At 35.3% G+C, this 21,506-nt stretch overlaps 1 long non-coding RNA gene across 1 annotated transcript; it reads right to left on the bottom strand.

Annotated features, from left to right (window-relative positions):
* Window positions 1–6,901: 6,901 nt before the first annotated feature.
* LOC123562858 (uncharacterized) lies at window positions 6,902–21,296 on the bottom strand. The gene is made up of 4 exons (XR_008369917.1): window positions 21,111–21,296; window positions 20,344–20,406; window positions 11,415–11,465; window positions 6,902–6,927 (listed from the first exon to the last, which is right to left on the bottom strand). It is a non-coding gene; the product is annotated as an uncharacterized LOC123562858 (long non-coding RNA).
* Between the last annotated feature and the right edge of the window lie 210 nt (window positions 21,297–21,506).

Below are 21,506 nucleotides of genomic sequence, written 5' to 3'. Positions count from 1 at the left end.
TTGGTGTCAGAGTTATGCACCTTGTGTCACATGATGTGGATGATAAGGTGGAACATTTATTCTAAGTTTGAATCAAATACATTCAGTAATAAATGAGATAGTGAAAATGCATTAAAATTTACCTTAAATTTTTTATGGGGCATAATCGTTGAAAAATTGGTGTCAGAGTTATGCACTTTGTGTGATATGGCTGATAAGGTGGAACATCTATTTTAAGTCTGTTACAATTTAATCAATTTAGTAATAACCGAGATATAGTGAAAATGCATCAAAATAAACTTTAAATTCTAAGTAAAAGGGGGCATAATTCAGGAAAAAGTGGTGTCAGAATTATGCATCTTGAGTCATGTGATGGGAATCAAATCCATTAAGTAATAACCATGATAACTGAGAGATAGATACTGGGACGGGACGGGAAAGGACGCGACAAAACTGATTCCTATATAACCCCACCTCTCTCCGCAAACATGTTTAGTGGTAGTGAATATCGGTAAATGCTATCACTTATGCTATGTAGTTTATTTTAATTGGAAATGTTGAACAGAATAAAGCTTATATTGATATTAGCTACCATTCAGCAAAACCTTACCTTAAGTCTGAAAACAATGACAAGCATGTTTTTCCATTCTGTTTCTGATTTGTTTTCAAATCGACAATCCCTCATCAGCTTCACCTTTTCCAGAAATGTTACTGCTTTCTTCTTTTCATGCAACAGATAGTTGTGCTGGAAGCCAAGGGCCAAAGCAGAAGTCTGTGGTAAGGACCTGTACAACCTGACTTTCACATGTTCCACATCCAGTGCCCCTTTCTTCTCCAGAGCCTGGAGAGCCTCACGGGTGTGGTTCCCACCAAGAACCTCTATCATCGCTTCACTCGGTTCACGGAGAATAAGTCTGCTAATACCTGTAAATGATGTAGAAAGGTTTCTGTATAAACATATATATCATCAATGAAGTTATCTATATCAGACATTCCACTTAGAAGTCTACGCATCAATCGGCTGAAACTTGCACTAGCACAAACTAGTCCAAAAGGCATAGTCTTATAATGGAACAATCCAAGTGGTGTACGAAATGCCGTTAATGGGTTTGCAGAATCCGTGAGAGGAAGCTGCCAGTAACCCTTCGTTAAGTCTAATCCGGAAACAAACTTAGATTTTGATAACTTAACAAAGATTTCTTCCATGTTGGAAATTGGCTCACAATCAAAAACCGTAATACGGTTTAAAGCGCGGAAATCTGCGATTAGTATTGTCACTCTTCTTAACAATGACGACATTGCTGCAGTACTGGCTCTCAGATGGTTCAATCACACCTAGGGTAAAATGGGGTAACTGGGACAATGGGGAAACTGGGACACTTTACACTTTTCAGTAAATTGGGGTAAATATTGGTTACGTTCCCTAAATCAGATCATATGTTGAAAAAGGACATTCAGTGTTAAAGCCTAATATGACAAAACTTTTCTGCCGATGGATTGGAAAATATTTTAAGAATCGATTTTCTTAGACTTATGTTGAGAGTATTACTAATTAAATAAAAATAAGAAAACATAAAACTACACACTGTAAATAATTATGCCTATTTTTTCAGATGGTGCATTAAAATATTCTCGTTATGTTCCTGTCTAGTGAAACGCACAGTAGAAATAGTCGTCTGACTTTATAGATGTATTTGCTTATATGTTGTCGGTATATCAATAAAATCTTAAAGATATTTAATTTCGGTACCATAACGGCTTGATCATAAATGTGACGTCAATTTTGACGCAAGAAGCTGGTTCTCGTATACACAAAATATCGCATTTAACTTGTTTGAAATACTGAAGCGTATTATGTATCATTGCAAATCAAGGACATGGCATTATTTTTTTTTAATTCTATAAAAAAGTATTATGATTTTGTTTTATTGACTTTCATTTTGAATAATAAAGTGGCCTGTCATGAACCGTTGCGTTGACGTCAGACAACGACGTTATAAAACAGGTGCTTGTTAGTGAAATATGGCATGTCCAAAATATTTATAATATTATGTGTTGATACCTTCAGTTATGGGTAGAGTTGCAAAACTGTAGTATCACATTACTATTTCATACAATGTGATTTGTTTTTGAGAAATTACAACATACTTTATTTTTGAACGTTCCTTTTCAAAAGTGTCCCACTTATCCTAATGTATTGGGGCAAGTTGGACACTGTCGTTAAGAACAAAGTTCTCCATGATTTTATTTTTGAACGAACTGGATGCTGGAAGAAAATGGGGATATGCTCCAATGGACAGTACATAAAATGTTGTACATAACTGGACATAACCACTATAAATTGTTAACTTTTAATCTTTTTCCACAAATGAAATGAAAATAGGAAAGAAAGTCTAGTAATGACGAAACTCTGATATTTTGTAAGTATACCACTAGTTCACAGGCGTGGTCATAATATATATTAGCTTAACTCTGGTGCAACTACTGAATTTTCTACCCGATACCAAGTTTACATGATCTAAGTCACTGTTTATTCACATACGTTTATTTAAAGGGAGATCGTTCCGTGAACCCCTCCCACTCATTCCGCGTAAAATCTGGTGAGTTTAGAATTTTTGATAGTCTAATAGGCTAATACTGATATTTCTTTCATGTTTAAAGAAACTGTCGGCAAATCTTATATTAATAAGTAGTATTTATACTAGGTGAAGCGCAGGAACCAACTGACAGTCAAGCCAACATAGTAGTTCTTTTAGTTAATTACTCCTTTAAAAGATGACGTTGTGTCAAATATTCAGGCTAAAGCAAACACCAAATATTGGCCAGACAACACATTTTAGGTACAGTTGCCAATAGTTTCCGAGAGCGTATGCCCATGTGTCCGTCTAGATCTCCTTAACCCTGCCTTCTTTCCCCTCAAATTTCATCCCCTCCTCCCCGCGTCTTCTTGTATGCAAAAAGTTAGTTAATGTCCTTATTTCTTTGTGAAAAAAGACACACATTTTAATTGTCCCGTTAATATTTGATAAAATCTATGTTTTAAGACTGTTTAAAATTTTGATCAGTTTCAAGTGTAAAAATCACATATATAAGTACATAATGGATTATGTCAAGTTTATGTTTAATTCATACATAGTTATTTACACTTAAACATTTTTCTATTTTAAACGATTTATATAATAAGCATATATTGAAACAAATAATGACATAATTTAGGCAAAACTTGGACATATTGATTTCTTTATGCATCCTTGTTTTACAAAACAGTCATAAATTGTAATTAATACGGAGCTATATTTTCAGTTTAGAATTCGTTTTTGATCTGTGGACATGAATGGTTTCATTTGTCATAAATGCGACTGTAATATACATAAATTCTAATAAAACTAAAATGTCCCAAGTTACCCCAACTGGGTGGGGTAACTTGGGACACTTGACCAATGTTTAATTAATTTATAGTTAATCACAGGTTATCAGGTATTTGTAAAAGTTTATATTCGTCATATATTATATAGGTTGCGCATACTGAAATATCAATAAATCAAGTATATATTTTGTCTTTCTAAAATATTACTCAACAGTGATTCTTTAAGTGTCCCAGTTACCCCATTTTACCCTAAATCAAGCATTTTTAACACTTCTTCCTTTATTATTTCTCTTACAGCAAACGGCATTGGATATGGTTTTGCCCTGACTGGTTCATCTGTAGTTAATTTGATGTCATGTTTTCCTAAGGTAGTTAAACCTGGTTTATCAGACGAAAACGTCAGAATATTGTTCCAACAAATAAGACAACTGCTTCACCTGCTCGGCCTCAAGATCTGGAGACATTTTACAATCTGAAAAAGATTCTTTACCTACAGAGGAGGTCTGTTCCTGGTGAAATCATTCCAATCATCATCACCAGTTGGCCACACCCATTCCCTTGAAATGACTCCACCAAGTTTCCAACATGGTCATGGTCCAAGAGCCTTGTTGACCTTGATGGATGCGGGGGACACAAGTTGCTCACGTGCACATCAAATATCCCTGAAAAAAGATTTTTAAAATAGGTTTATTATAATGAAGACTTACTTAAAGCGACTAATCCACATATTGTGAATTGTAACTTTTAAATCATTTTTATCACCTTTTATCACAGAAAGGCAAAATGCAGTCACTGTTTCATATATTTACATGAAATGTTGGCTAGTTTATAGTTTCTAGAATTACAGGAACATTTGAATTTTATCAAACCTGGCCAAGGACTTATGGTCAAAGACATTTAGACCCGTAATAGAGCACCTCAATTTTTCTTCCTTATTTTCCTTTTTTCTAGTAAGTTTTTACTTCTTTCAAGACCTACTACCTTATTGATTTATTGTACAAAAGTGGAAAATTTTCATTTGATAAGCGATTTCTTGCTGTTCAAAGTGAATTTATCTCTGAAACAGAAGGGGTAGAGTTAGACATCTTTAAAAATACTGAGTTAATGCGGTAAAAGTTCTCTTTTTTACCTTCACACTTCAGACTACATATTGTGGGAGAAATGTAGGTAGGTTTTACTTCTGCCCCAAGGTAATTTTTGAACGAAGTGGGCAAAATTAAAAACGGACCCGCAGGATTCTACCTTACTTTTTCAATGTTGGGAGTGAGGATTCTATCTCATTAAATCTGTTTACTTGAAGTACCCTAGAAAAAAATGATACTGAAAGATTTATTTTGTGTTTTCTAATTGTTTACCAATAGTTTGATGTTTCTTTAATCAAAATTAATGGCATACTGAATTCTCTGCAAACGTTTTGGATAGTGGCCATCACTTTAAAATTTGTCTGTAATTTAGCTTGAGGAAATACCACAAATTATACAAAACTTATAAAAAAAACGGCACGGTAAAAGTTGTTTAAAAATTGCAACACAGTACAAAACACGGTCCACTTTAAGAATACACCAAGAAAATGCCATTTTTAAACAGTACTATTAGGGGTCTAATACCTTAACTCCCTGAGGCCGATATCATAATATACGTGCTGCGGCGAGATAATTACCACCTGACGTCGAAGAACATAATCTGATTTTCTCATAATCACACTCGCAGGCACTCAACTGAAATCATGCATGGAAATATTATTAACATGGGTGTAAATTAAACTATACTTATAAAATTTTCCAAGTTTGAACAATATTTATATTTATCCACTTTCGTCCGTAAGTTATATCCAAATAGAATTATAATTTCACTTCGACACATTCATCATTTTTACACACATATTGCGTTTAATAAATATTTGAACATTTCCGATTTTATTACTTATTACTTTTTCAAATGTAAACACATTAGTTTCCAATCATTGGAAATACATTATTAACACAGAGTATTTACATCAGCATTACTCAAAATTAACACCCATTTTTGAGTGAATATCGATGGTTTATTTTGATGTATAATTTACTTCTAAACATGTACACAATCGTTGTGTGACATGCACTGAGACATTTAAGTTGTAATATTTGCACCTATCTTTGAAGAATTATTAAATTTACAAAAAGCGTTTATTTACACACATTTTTATGTATGAAACATTTTTTGCTGTGTTATTTTTATCGATTTGAACTTAATGCGATGTAAGTGTACGGATATTTCAGCTTTCTAAAAGTTAATATTTTCTGACCATTCATTTCTCTGATAATGAAATTTCATCGTTGGAATCATCATCCGACGGACTGATACGTCAAAATCAGCATGATAATGAGTATTTTCTTCAATTTAAGAAAATTCTCGGGCAGCCGAAATTATTTTAATCTTTAGAAATACAGTATGAACGAAACACAGCGGAGTTCGTCTTTTTTAATTTTCTTTTAATACCGAAAATTTACAAACATTTATTTTAACAAGGAAACTAATTATTAGCATAATTAATAATTATAACATCTAAGAAATAATAGCCGGTATGCAAAATAATTTTGCTTTTATCAGCATCACCAAAAATTAACAAGTATGTGACGCAATCAGCATGATCTCGGTGCCGCGACTATACTCGTCAATCGCCGTCCTGGGGAGTCCTAATAAAGCGCGTATAGTCGGATATCAACGCTACAGGGGTAGAAAATATAGCGCCTTTAGTCGCATTTCGGCCCCAAGGAGTTAAGAGAGCAGACAAAAGTAAAGAGGCCAGTTTTCGGTTATTCAAGGGTCATTGCTCTAAAGTGTTTGGGCCAATTTGGCTTATTATCGGACTTACCCTTCTAGAGCGCATGCACATTCACTGAGTCAAACGGACTGCTATACCTCTCTGAGCACATGCACATTCCTGGGGCCAAAAGGTATCCTATACTACTAAATAAATAATGAGTAGTATAGAGTATATTTTGGGCATATGCGGTCTGAGGTTTGTAATTTAAGGGCCAAAATTCTGAAGTCCCTGTGCTGATTTGGCTAGTTATTGAACTTGACCGAGGTCTTACGGTCAGACACATTTTGTTCAAGTTTGGTGAAGATTGGACGAGAAATGTTTGACTTAGAGTGTAGACTAGCTTTTTGACACACACACACACACTGACTGGAGTAAATCAGTATGTCTGCCACACCAATGTGTAGTGGGAGACATAATAAAGCCTTCCACACAAAATGTTTTCCAAGGTGTGACATTGATTACCAGGTGAGTAGTATAGCTCTCATTGATCATTTTTTGACTTCTGAGCAAAAAAGCAAACATTTTGCATCCCAGATATCTAAAGCCTTATATGCAGGATTTTATAATCTAAATATCTGTGATTTAGTTGTAGTTTAACTCCAAAAGGGAACAACAAATGCAATTTTTCAGTATATCATTTGAAGCTTGTGTCTGTGTAACACTTACCTAGTGACCATGCATAGGCATGAGAAATAAATAAAAACTTTTTAATAAAAAGATAAAATTATCATATACATACCAATGAACTTCTCTTGAAGAACCTTGTCCTGAATACCTAAAATAGGAACAGAATACAACCATGAAACATACAAAAACATTAATCACCCAAGTAAGTAGATGACACTGTTAAACCAGTTAGAAAATCATTCTGACTAGGTTTCATGTCGACCTGCTAGAAAATGTTGCCTCCTGAGTGTTAATGTCAGCTTCTGCTGAAACCTTGTGACCTAATTTGCATTCCTTGTGGACAGTTTGTTTGTTTGTTTTGGGTTTAACGCGTTTTTCAACAGTATTTCAGTCATGTAACGGCGGGCAGTTAACCTAACCAGTGGTCCTGGATTCTGTACCAGTACTAACCTGTTCTCCGCAAGTAACTGCCAACTTCCCCACATGAATCAGAGGTGGAGGACTAATGATTTCAGACACAATGCCGTTTATCAAATAGTCACGGAGAACATACGCCCCGCCCGAGGATCGAACTCACGACCCCGCGATCCGTAGACCAACGCTCTACCTACTGAGCTAAGCGGGCGGGCTCCTTGTGGACAGAGTACCTATCTTGGCCTAGAATCCATCAGAGCAAACATTCTGACACAGTTTAATGTATATCAGGACATGCAGAACCTGTGGCCAATATTGTGTTTTTTATCATGTTCTCATATGTAGAACAACCAATCTTCAATTAAGCAGTTGTACATGTGCATCATATGGAAGGAATCTAACCCATATTGTGTTAACAAGCTTTTCCTTTGATTTGACCAGATGACCTAGTTTTTGAACCCGTTTAACCAAGTTTCAAACTTAGCCTAGGAATCATCAAAATAAATTTTCTGACCAAGTTTCAAGAATATAGGGTAATAAATGTGGCCTAATGAGTGCTAAGAAGCTTTTCCTTTGATTTGACTGGATAACCTAGTTTTTGACCCGATTTGACCCAGTTTGAATTTGACCTAGAAATAATCAGAACAAGTTTCCTGAAGATAGGGCCATAAATGCGGCTTCTAGTTCGTTAAAAGCTTTTCCTTTGATTTGACCGGATTATCTAGTTTTTGACTCATCATGACCTAGTTTCGATCCAATCATTCTGAGCAAGTTTGTATCAAATCAAAGCATGAATGAAACCTCTATGTGGTCAAGAGGGTCAAAATAGAAATTTTTGCCCCTTCCAGGGGAAGTAACTCTAGAATACGAGATGGATTTCAGCCAGTTTTCAAAAGGAATCGAGTTTTATTGAGACTTTATTTGTGTCCAAGTGTGGTTAAAATCAAATATGAAATGTCACTTCTATTGTGTTTACAAGGTAACTTTCAGGGTGAGCTAAAGTTAGTGAGATTGCATTGCAAGTAAAAAGTTAACCAAAGCATAATGCAGGTGATAAGGAGACTTCTAAAGCCAAGCAGAAAGAATCACTTTTTATATTAAAATAATTGGATTACCTTATCAAATAGTCTATATTTTGGTGATATCACATTGGTTTATTATGTGGCAGTGAACTGTCATATTAACCATTGGCTAAGCAGCATTGAGTCAATAGGAAAGTCCTCAACCAAATAGCAAAGTGAAACTGAAATCATCTATGTAAGAAACAAGAGGTTCATGATGACCCTGAATGGCTCACCTGAGAAATATGAGCCACATGTTTAAAATGGCAAACTGATGCTTCAATATTAGAAAGTAGATCAGTAGGTCATATTCATGGTCACTGAAAGTCAGTTTTAAGAACAGTGCAAAACTGTAGATGTCATCCAAATTTCAAGGCTGTATCTTAAAACAAGAGGGCCATGATGGTCCTATATCGCTCACCTATTATCATTGCACTTGAGGACAAGAAGGTCCTCAGAAAAAATATCTAAGTCCAAAGGACAGGAACAACAAAGGGAAGAAATTTAACCAAAAAAAAAAAATCTTACAAGGTACAGATATGTCAAAATACACCTAAAAATTGGAGGTACCATCCATGTTGTACCACAGAAAAGTGGTCTCGGTTTTTCCCTACGGCCAATAATAAAAAGTTACTAAAATAAGCTATTTATAGTAACGTAAAAGGGAAGTAATTAAAAAAATATTTTACTGAACAAAAGAAGGATCTGCCAAATAAATCTGTTGACATAAATGAAATTTCAGATCAGTATCTTCATTAGTTACGGAGATATGCCCATTTTAATTTGAAATAAAGGGAGGTAATCTGACATAAAATCAGTCCATAGTTATCTAACCTGATTGGCTCAGTCCAACTAATGACAATAATGAAATTTCAAATACGTCCTATAAGTACTTACTGATATAAATCCATTTTGATTACAATCAGGGGAGGTAATCAGATATAAAATAACTCTGGAACCTACGATTGGATCTGATTTGTCATGGAATCCAAGATTTATTGTTGTTGAAGATATTTTGGAAGTTTGTATCAAATAAAACCATAAATGAAGTCTCTATATGGCTGCAAAAGCCAAAATAGCCAATTTTGGACCTTTAAGGGGCCATAACTCTGGAACCCATTAAGGAATCTGGCCAGTTCAGGAAAGGAACCAAGATCTTATGGTAATACAAGTTGTGTGCAAGTTTGGTTAAAATCAAATCATAAATGAAGCTGCTATTGTGCAGACAAGGTCAAAATAGCTGATTTTGGCCATTTCAGGGGCCATAACTCTGGAACCTTTTAAGGGATCTGGCCGGTTTAACTAAGGAACAGAGATCTCATGGTGACACAAGTTTTGTGCAAGTTTGATTAAATTCAAATCATAAATGAAGCTGCTATTGTGCAGACAAAGTCAAAATAGCTAATTCTGGCCTTTTCAGGGGCCATAACTCTTGAACCCATAATGGAATTTCGCCAGTTGAAGAAAGGAACCAAGATCATATGGTGATACAAGCTGTGTACAAGTTTGGTTAAAATCAAATCATAAATGAAGCTGCTATTGTGCAGACAAGGTCAAAATAGCTAATTCTGGCCCTTTCAAGGGCCATAACTCTGGAACCCATATTGGAATCTGGCCAGTTCAAAAAAGAAACCAAGATCTTATGGTGATACAAGTTGTGTGCCGGTTTGGTAAAAATCAAGTTATAAATAAAGCTGCTATTGTGCTGATAATGTCAAAATAGCTAATTTTGGCCCTTTCAGGGGCCATAACTCTTGAACCCATAATTGGATCTGGCCAGTTCAAGAAAGGAACCGAGATCTTATGGTAATACAAGTTGTGTGCAAGTTTGGTTAAAATAAGATCATAAATGACACCACTATCGTGCAGACAAGAAATTGTTGACGCACGGACGGACGGACGGACGGACGGACGGGCTGGCGACGGGTGATCACAAAAGTTCACCTTGTCACTATGTGACAGGTGAGCTAAAAACAAGAAAGTAGGTCAGTAGGTTAAGGTCACAGTCAGGTGACCCCTAATCACTTGAGGTCATCAGGTAATTATAATCAAACAGTCTTGGAAATATGATCTGATAATTTTTTAAGTATTTATTCCTATATAACTCTCTTTTCACCCAGGGGAATAATTTGAACAATATTGTTGGACATCCACTAGGCAATGCAACATACCAAATATCAATGGCCTAGGCCTTGAACTTTCACACAAGATTATTTTTTTCCCCTATATAAGTCTATGTTAAATTTGGGACCCCCGGGGCAGGGCCTCTTTTCACCCCAGGGGCATAATTTGAACAATTTTGGTAGAGGACCACAGGACAATGCAACATACCAAATATCAAAGGCATAAGCCTTGCAGTTTCAGGCAAGAAGATTTTTAAAGTTTTTTCCTCTACAAGTCTATGTAAAATTTGAGACCCCCCAAGGCAGGGCCTCTTTTCACCCCAGGGTTATAATTTGAATAATTTTGGTAGAGGACCTCTTGGCAATGCTTCATACTAAATATCAAAGACTTAAGTCTTGTTAATTTAGACAAGAAGATATTTAAGATTTTTTACTATATAAGTCTATGTAAAACTTGGGACCCAGGGGCGGGGCCTCTTTTCACCCCAGGGGCATAATTTGAACAATCTTCATAAGGACCATTAAAGGATTCACATGCCGAATATCAAGGCTCTACGCCTTGCGCTTTTTGGCATGAAGATTTTTAAAGTTTTTCCTTTTGGTTGCCATGGCAACCAGAGTTCTGCATGGAATTCAATTCTTTGAACAATTTTGAAAGAGGACCACCCAAGGATCATTCCTGTGAAGTTTGATGTAATTCTGTCCAGTGGTTGTCAAGAAGAAGATTTTTTTTAGAAAATGTTGACAGACGCACAACACAAAACAGACTTAGAGCGGACACAAAAGCTTACCTTGAGCCTTTGGCTCAGGTGAGCTAAAAATAAAGTATAATTAATAAAAATTATTTGTTTGTTTGTTTTGGGTTTAACGCCGTTTCTCAAGTGTTTCAGTCATGTAACGGCGGGCAGTTAACCTAATCAGTGTTCTTGGATTCTGTACCAGTACAAACCTGTTCTCCGCAAGTAACTGCCAACTTCCCCACATGAATTATCAAAGGTGGAGGACGAATGATTTCAATAATGAATAAGGACTGTTACCTTGAACTGATATGTCTTCTGTCTTGTCAGTTTCTGAATCATCAACTTTTCCTGTGATACAAAAATGAATAAATCCCTTAAAATTAATTTCTACAGTGTGATTGGCTGAATGTTGTTTAAAACAAATTGATCAGTGTTTAGAAAAGACAGAGCCATTTGAAGTCTGCTTGTTAAGATCAGTTGTTTAACTTGGCAATTAAAAGTTTTAACAGAAGTCAATTCAATCAGGGTACTGCAGTAACACAGCTTTCATTCTACGCTATAGATACGAATGATGCAGTTTTGGCACCAAAATGAGTGTTTTTTTTTTTTTTTTTTTGGTACTTCAAGGGTTATAATTCCGAAGTGCCAGTGCCGATTTGGCTATTTATCAAACTTGTTTGAGCACTTATTGGCAAACACATTTTGTTCAAGTTTGGTGAAGATCTGATGAGAAATGTTCGACTTAGAGTGCAGACAGGCTTTGTGACAGACAGACACACACACAGACAGGAGTAAATCAATATGTCTCCCACACCACTGTGTGTTGACAGACATAAATACATTTACCTGAGTTTTGTTTTTCATAAAACCTTCATTCCTTTTCTTCTTTTTCATAACATCGTAATGACATTTTTTCTAAGATGGAACATGTTCAGTGCCAGATAATGCAAAACACAACTTACCACTAGTACAATCCGAGTCAGAGCTGTCCATACTGACAGTGGACTGGTCATCGCACTCTTTCACTGGAAAAATAAATATAAATCGTAATGAATATAAACTATATATTAAATCTTATAATACTGCAAATGAATTTCTCGGATGTTCATTGGCTAACATGCACGTTATATAAAACCGTATACCCCGTGAGCGAATTTCCCCTTCAGCGGGCCCCTCTACACTGACGGTATATACGGAAAGTGGATATCGATTTTGATTGGCCGTTGCGTAAGGCCATTTTTCAGTTTACATTAGAAACAAAATGGCGGACGTCTCTCTATTCGAAAATTAATTTAATGATTACCCTTCTTTAAGATGGTTTCATATCAATCATGGAGTTATTCTATACATTTAATAAAGTTTGTATTCTGGAAAGCTCGCCATTTTGTTGTTATTCATAGGAGACAAAGCAGTACTAGTCATATTTTTCTTGCCAATAATGGAGAAAAAAGAAAATCGTTCCGAGTCCACATTTCCTTTGAAGAGCGCCACCTGGCGGCATATGTATTTTTCAAGGGAAAACGCCGTTTTTCTGTAATAATCGCATTAAAATTAATGTTATTACATTTTTTTCAAACTCAGGAATATAGCTAAATTCTATGTTATTGTTTACATGTTGCATTTTGTAAATTATTTCATTTAGAAAATGCTTAAATAACGAGATAATTATCCATAGTAAGGGTGGGGAAAAATGGCGAAAATATTCAACGTATTTCATGGCCGTTTAGCCGAAATAAAATAAAACGGAACGGTCAAAGTTCTTGATTTTTAAATATATTCTTCTTTAATCATTTCTGAACAAGAAAATAAAATAAAAATAGGGGGTCTTCACGGCAGATTTTTTGTAAATTTACTTTTTGTTTTGGTAATGTAAATATTATGACGTTGATACGTCATTTATGGTGTTAACGTCACACAAACGTTTTGTCCATTATGTCCTTTAAAGATACATTTTTGTATATACAGGATGATGAAAGTACACAAAAATGAAATATTTTTACTAAATAGATTCACATTATTTACAGTTTTAAGTAATTTACAATCTAAGTATATCATCTAGAAATATACTTCAATGTCAGTTCAACAATTTCCTTAAAGACGCTAATTATTTTGTTTATATTATTATGTAAAATGTCATTTAGAAATGATAACCACGGACACCCTTGCCGTTTCTGTCAGGGTATTAAAATTTCAGCCTGTCTCAAATTCTATTAGACTAGCTGTCTGCAAGAACAAAGTCTACATTCACATGGATTTCTGAAAACTGGCGTCGTAATTAGCATTTCGTGCAACCAATACGCATCTGCTAAATTGTTTTACCCATTTTTGAAACAGTTTTAGAGCTAACTTAATGCATGAAGACTTCACTGTAATCAATTAATGGCACATTTTTAAGCCGTGGATCTCCAACGCAATGATCACAGTAATTCATTAAGGAATATATCCAGTCGGTGGTTACTTGTAAACTTAACTATAATCATTTTAATTATGATACATTTGTGATCCATTATATGCAAAACTGTGAAAATAAAATCAACAGAAAAACCTGACAATGCGCTTCAAAACGCATAAATGTAAAATCCCCATTTGATGCTTGCATATCGTAACTTCTGTTCACTTTGCGCTCAATGTCACGGACATTCTTTATACGATGTTGCTCACTGCAGTCTGTCATAGCTGGAGCGGTCTTCTGCGCATGTCCTGAACTGATTATCAATCGGAGCGCACGGCAAAAATACGCAATTTATTTTACTACAGCATGCATTTAGTGTATAATATGTATAATATACTGACAAAAGGTTAGGGTTAGTATTAGAATGGTCACAAAGTATATACATTAAAGATAATTTTCATTCAAATTGCTTGAATCCGGTATATACCGGGGTCTATAATTTATACAGACGTTCCAGGTCTGCAGTGAGTTGCAGTCCTGAAATATCCGAATGTATTCGCATCTGCGTCAAAATGCACTTTCACACTAAATACCAGTCAAATATTTTGTTTTCAGCATTCTGGCGAAAACATTTCAAGGTACATGTAAATGGTGGTTTTATTTATTTCTTAGTTTTATCCGTCTTTTAAAATTTTTGAAACACCAAAAGAAATGCACGAGATGAAATTATAGTGGTTACTTTTTTGATATTACATTCAGCACTGGAATACCATACTTCGATTTTGGAATAAAACCTTCATCAAATAAGAATGATCCCAATTTGCCGCCAAAATTCTATAATCGAAACTTTTTGTATGTACAACAATGAACCATGTCGAAAGTGCGTTTCCTTGAAAACATCTGACAGAAACAGCGGGTCTGAACAATGAACGCATGCCTCTAAACCTTTCGCAAGGGCAGCCTCAGTTAAACCACCCTTCTTCCATCTTTCCATCCTAAAATATCATCTGCGTCGACTGTACCTGTTTTATATTATTTCTGAATGTTTTAAAGCGAAATGAGTTAGAGTTTTATTTTTGTTCTGTCATTTTGAAGCAAGTTTTCCCTTAATACGGTTTGCATTGTGCATTCACGTTGACGTTATAAATTTAATGCACTAAGCGGCACCAAAATGAGCTTTATTCAAGTAACGGTTTCAAGTTCACAGACTGAAGTACATTTTTACCGTAAGAGGCATTATCTCATTTATCCATCATCTGCTTAAGATTCCATGATTTTATTTATTGTAAATATTCAATATAGGTTTAAAAAGCAATAAATATAATACACAATTAGAATTATAATGAAAATCAAAACCTCTAAATAAAGTTACATATCATAACAAAAAAGAAACATACTGATGTTTTAGCCACCCTTCAAAATGTTCTTTTTCGTTAAAAATTTATTTCATTTTTGTCTGGAAAACAGTTTCATCACATTTCGTATCTTGTATCTTCGTTGTTAGCTAGTCACTTGAAATATTAAAAAAAAAAAACAATAAGGAATGTCGTTCAGTTTCGCACTTAAACATTTCATACAAAAGGAGCCGCGCCACGAGAAAACCAACATAATGGTTTTGCATCCGCGCAGTCTGGTCAGGATCCATGCTGTTCGCTAACAGTTTCTCTAATTGCAATAAGCTTTGAAAGCGAACAGCATGGAGTCTTGACAAGACTGCGCGGATGCGCAGACTCGTCTGGTTCCATGCTGGTCGCAAAGCCACTGTGACGGTTTTCACATGACGCGGCTCAATGTAAATTTGCAAATCACTCTTTTTTCTATTTTCTTGTCGGGGAATAATTAAAGAAACCTATGTTTGAAAATAAAGAATTTTGACAGCTCCGTTTTAATTCATAGCGGATAAACTGATAAGATTTTTTCTACACCCCCCACCCCGTCCCCCAACACTTTACTAACCCTTAAATACGGAGCCAGATACGCGAGTTATGCAAGATTAAACATTTTCATAAAAATCCAACCACTTCTACCATATTCAGTAGTTATAGTACATGTTTTAGCGCGACATATTCACATTTTGTGCCAAACTTGGCGAACATGAACATGTTAAAAAAAATCACCGAAACTGTGGGCAAGTAGCTTTAACTGACTCTGATATATATTACTAGATAATATACTTTGACTGCAAAATACGCAACAATCATGTGAATATATTCAAATAAAAAAAATTCTAAAGATTTTTGTAAACTCTGAAGGTCCTGTTTATATCAATGAAAGACATAATGAAATCAGCGTTTGCACGACGTTAACGCTGTCATTGTGTATCAACGTCACAAAATTTACATTACCAAAACAAATAAAAAGTAAATTTGCAAACAATCTGCCGTGAAGACCCCCTATTTTTATTTTATTTTCTTGTTCAGAAATGATTAAAGAAGAATATATTTAAAAATCAAGAACTTTGACCGTTCCGTTTTATTTTATTTCGGCTAAACGGCCATGAAATACGTTGAATATTTTCGCTATTTTTCCCCACCCCTACTACGGATACCTCTTTATCTAAGCATTTTCTAAATGAAATAATTTACAAAACGCAACATGTAAACAATAACATTGAATTTAGCTATATTCCTGAGTTTGAAAAAATGTAATAACATTAATTTTAATGAGATTATTACAGTAATATGGCGATTTCCCTTGAAAAATACATATGCCGCCAGGTGGCGCTCTTCAAAGGAAATGTGGACTCTGAGCGATTTTCTTTTTTCTCCAAATGAAAGACAGGAGATGTTAGTACATACAGACCTTATATCAGTCTTGTATCTCAGACTTCGAAATTTTCGTAGGAACCCCGCGAACCACCTTAATCTTGTGAAGTTGTGTACAACACTGTCAACAGGAACTGAACGACTGGTCACTGCAGATAAGTCTGCTTAGTCTGTATAAACTAATTAAATTAACAAAATGATTTACTATCATTACAAATTCAAATAACTAAATGGTATCACTTCATAAATTTATTTCTAATAATAACAATACGGTAGCCTACTGCAGTGAGCAAATTTCAAGACTGGATTAAAAAAACATTGACAACATTTGTTGTTTTTTTTAAATGAATACAACAGCAAAAAAAAATTAACAGGAGTTTTCTTTAAAAACAAATTTAAAATACAAAATTAATTCAACTAAGAGCGGTCAAACCAGCACTTGCTGTGAGGTGTATTCCAGTGCTCGGTGAAACGTTGTAAATTTGAAATAAATCAATATAATAAAAAATAATTAAGAAATAATATATCTCATCCAGTGATTTGTCGTTGAATAAATCATTGTTTGGAGTTCAGATGCGAAGGAATTATATCACGAGGGTGCAGCCCGAATGATATAATAATAGGCATCTGAACGACAAACAATGATTTATTCAAGAGCAAATCACTAATTGAGATGTATTATTTCGATTCTAAAACGTTACCAAGGATTCTTGCCGACATTCATTAAATATTTGCCCGTTTTCAATCGGTTTCTTTTCCAGTGCGCCGCTATGCCGTTTGACGCCATGACGTAATAACTGTGACGTCAGAACAGTGATTTGTTGTATAATAATTCACTGTTTTCTGTCTTCCTTGTTTAATAGGAAAATGAATCGGATCGTGTTAGAATAATTAATTTTATGGGTAGAATGCACTTTAGTGGTCCCCGGAAGTTTACAATGCGCATGCGCAGCAAGTTGGGGATGTGGGGCAAAGCAGGGATGTGGGGGCGGCAGCGCCCAAACATATTCATCTCAAAATAAAGTTACCTCTTTTAACTTTTAATATTTAAGACATTATTAAACTACTATTATTATAGGGACCGCTAAAGTGCAAGTGCTCCAATTTTACAGCAAGTTCAAACAACAATAATCATCATCATTCACAACTGTGTCATAATGTAGTACACACGGAATGACTGCCATTTCCGTGTGATTATATATATATAGTCAGTAGTCCAACTGATTTGACGCCATCCTAGGAAATATTAAGATAATTTTTTCATATGGGCAATATCCCCACTCGCGTTAAACACTCGAAGGGCCAAAATAGTTGAAGCAATTTCCGATGAAATTTTCATCGCTGTCGACGCTTGTCAACTAATATCGTCAGGTAATTCAGCATTGTTCCGACATAAATATCTGTACAGAATCATTCAACATGAAAATAAGCCAGGCACTGGATACCGGTACACCAGTCTAAAAGTGAATTCCAGAATAAAAGTTCCTACTACCTCAACTCAAGAATTTTAGAATGCTGTGTAATATTTGAAAAGTAAAGAAATTACAAACCGACAAATCAAACAGAAGCTTGAAAACATCAATACCTGAATTACATACTCGTATTTATACTCTTCCAAGTGGCACGAGCGAATGCGAATTACATACATCAACATTTTTCCATACAGTAAAACCTGTCTTAAACAGCCAGCCAAGGGTGTTCGGAAAAGTGGCTGTTTACAGCAGGTGGCTGCTTAATGCAGGTACTTTATAGAATAAATGACCATTTTGGGAAATGATCGAGACACAGGCTGCTTAAGACAGGTTGGCTGCTAATTAGAGGTGACAGCTTAAGCAGGTTTTACAGTACTGGAATGCAATTTTCGTATCGGGTACGTGACGTCATTTGTAACATCACTGTTTCGATCTTTTAATATCAAAATTTTCAATTTTACTTTGGTTAAAGAACTTATTTATTTCATCTACCAGAATAATTCTAAGATTAGATCTAACTCTGTGTATGTAATGAAAATTAGCTTTGCATCCAGAAATATGAATTAAGTTCTTTCTCAGAATAATATTGCGCTAGTCTAGGATCTGCTGCAGAAATTATGCATATTTTTCGACAAAAATCAAATCATAAAGTCTAAGCAATAAATATATTTGTTGACAAGACTAAGTGTTAGTAATGACTTAGCAGGGCTTATGTCATATGACACAGTTAATTTGACAATAGGTACTGTCCTGTAAGTGACTTCATGAAATACATTTATTAAATCCAAAATCTGACCGGCTGCAGCAATACCGAAGACAAGAGTTTTTAACATGGTGTAATTTATGTTTCCATTATTGTCATACTAGTCGTAATGTACGTTCGGTGTCAGAGTGTATGTTGCGTCTTTGCAAAAATGTTCCATTCCATATGACTGTGTGAAAGGTGCCATATTCTCGGTGTCAAAGTTTATGTAGCGTCTTGGCAAAAATGTTCCATTCCATATGTGTGAAAGGTGCCATATTCTCGGTGTCAGAGTTTATGTAGCGTCTTGGCAAAAATTTTCCATTCCGTATGTGTGAAATGTGCCATATTCTCGGTGTCAGAGTTTATGTAGCATCTTGGCAAAAATGTTCCATTCCATATGTGTGAAAGATGCCATATTTCTGTGAATAGGTTATTCTTTGGCAGTGATTGGCCAGCAGGTATCATCATCATTGGCTATACATACATGCAATTAAATATAAAAAGAATTTTTTATTCCAAAGACCACACAAAGTATATTTTCCCAAAATTACTTTTAAATGCGACTGAAGTGCATAGATATTCTATAAAATTAATCAAATTTCAGAGGGATTGGCATGAAACTTTACATTATTCTGAACCGTGTATTTGTCAAATTTTCTCGACATAACATTAACCCTTACCCTGCTAAATTTCTATAATGAACTTGTCCATCTTTCAGTTTGGACAGTACCATTAAATGTTAAAAGGAGTGCTTACCAAAAAGATACTGACTGAATGGCCAACAATGCAGATCATGATCATGATCATGATTTTTATGCCCCCGAAGGGAGGCATATAGTTTTTGAACCGTCTGTCGGTCTGTCGGTCCGTCGGTCTGTCGATCTGTCAGTCTGTCTGTCCGCAATTTTCGTGTCCGGTCCATATCTTTGTCATCGATGGATGGATTTTCAAATAACTTGGCATGAATGTGTACCACACTAAGACGACGTGTCGCGCGCAAGACCTAGGTCCGTAGCTCAAAGGTCAAGGTCACACTTAGACATTAAAGGATAGTGCATTGATGGGCGTGTCCGGTCCATATCTTTGTCATCGATGGATGGATTTTCAAATAACTTGGCATGAATGTGTACCACACTAAGACGACGTGTCGCGCGCAAGACCCAGGTCCGTAGCTCAAAGGTAAAGGTCACACTTAGACATTAAAGGATAGTGCATTGATTGGCGTGTCCGGTCCATATCTTTGTCATCGATGGATGGATTTTCAAATAACTTGGCATGAATGTGTACCACAGTAAGATGACGTGTCGCGCGCAAGACCCAGGTCCGTAGCTTAAAGGTCAAGGTCACACTTAGACATTTAAGGATAGTGCATTGATGGGCGTGTCCGGTCCATATCTTTGTCATCGATAGATGGATTTTCAAATAACTTGGCATGAATGTGTACCACAGTAAGACGACGTGTCGCGCGCAAGACCCAGGTCCGTAGCTCAAAGGTCAAGGTCACACTTAGACGTTAAAGGTCATTTTTCATGATAGTGCATTGATAGGCGTGTCCGGTCCATATCTTTGTCATTCATGCATGGATTTTAAAATATCTACGCATGAATGTGTGACACAGTAAGACGACATGTCGCGCGCAAGACCCAGTTTCGTAGGTCAAAGGTCCTAAACTCTAACATCGGCCATAACTATATATTCATTCAAATTGCCATCGGGGGCATGTGTCATCCTATGGAGACAGCTCTTGTTTCATATAAACCTTCATTCCTTTTCTTCTTTTTCATAACATCGTAATGACATTTTTTCTAAGATGGAACATGTTCAGTGCCAGATAATGCAAAACACAACTTACCACTAGTACAATCCGAGTCAGAGCTGTCCATACTGACAGTGGACTGGTCATCGCACTCTTTCACTGGAAAAATAAATATAAATCGTAATGAATATAAACTATATATTAAATCATATATATATTTTACTATACCGTAGAAGTGGGCAGATTTACGTTTGATCTAGAGATTCAATCCGTAAATGAGGGCAGATTCTTTAGAAAGACTTGTGTGTAGGAAAAGCCCTTAAAACATTTTTTGTCTTAAACTGTAACGCCCAGAGCTTCGATATTTAGAACATGACATGCTCTTTTTGCAATTTGCAAGAAGTTATTTCCGCTATTTTTATGTGTAAACAGTATTCTAATATTAAACACCATATAATTCAACATCAGAACAATACCAAAATACCACGATTCGTATTTTAAATTCATTTTCAACACACATGTCACTTTCCTCTACTATAACATGAAACTGAAAACACATTTTGTTTCATACATCGGATACAAAATTTGGCAAAATAATGTGTCGATTACATTTTTACATCTTCGATTTGTTCCGTAAAATCATCCAAGTTATGAAATCAAGACATATCTAAGAATAAAGGGATGATAGAAAAATATTCATTAATTAAGCAATGACATAGAGATGCCATGTCAAAAAGTTAACCATTTCAAATGAGTTGTCAGTCTTACTTATTGGAAATTACAGTCAATTTTGACTAACATAACTCGAAAAATACATGTGTAGGAACTGCGTAAGTTAAACTTAAAGTTAGAGATTTACGTACAGTATTTCTCCCATCTCTTTACAAGCAAGGACCGAGACCCTGGAGATGATGGTGTAGGCTGGCCAGATTGTCTGTAGTCAAACTTCTCCAAGTACAATCTCAGACATTCTTATGTTGTCAACACCTTCAATATAAAATAAAATACATGTGGATATATAAAGTTGATGCAACTGACAATTATATCAATTAAAATCAATTTCAATACATGTGCAAAACACCTGGAAAGTGTACAAGGGTTGCATACTGCTAAATAAATACTAGCTGTGGAAGTATACCATTTATACAAATTTTTGCATGCATATGATAGTTTATATTTTCAAAAAACTATCAGTAGCTTTAAGCTGAGTTCTGCATAAGGAAGCGGACCCATAATGACAATGATCAGCAAATTCATAT

Source organism: Mercenaria mercenaria, chromosome 2 (genome assembly GCF_021730395.1).
Source record: "Mercenaria mercenaria strain notata chromosome 2, MADL_Memer_1, whole genome shotgun sequence".
NCBI classification, from domain to species: Eukaryota; Metazoa; Mollusca; class Bivalvia; order Venerida; family Veneridae; genus Mercenaria; species Mercenaria mercenaria.
Note: the sequence above shows the minus strand (reverse complement) of the source record. Positions and strands in the feature narration are given on the sequence as shown.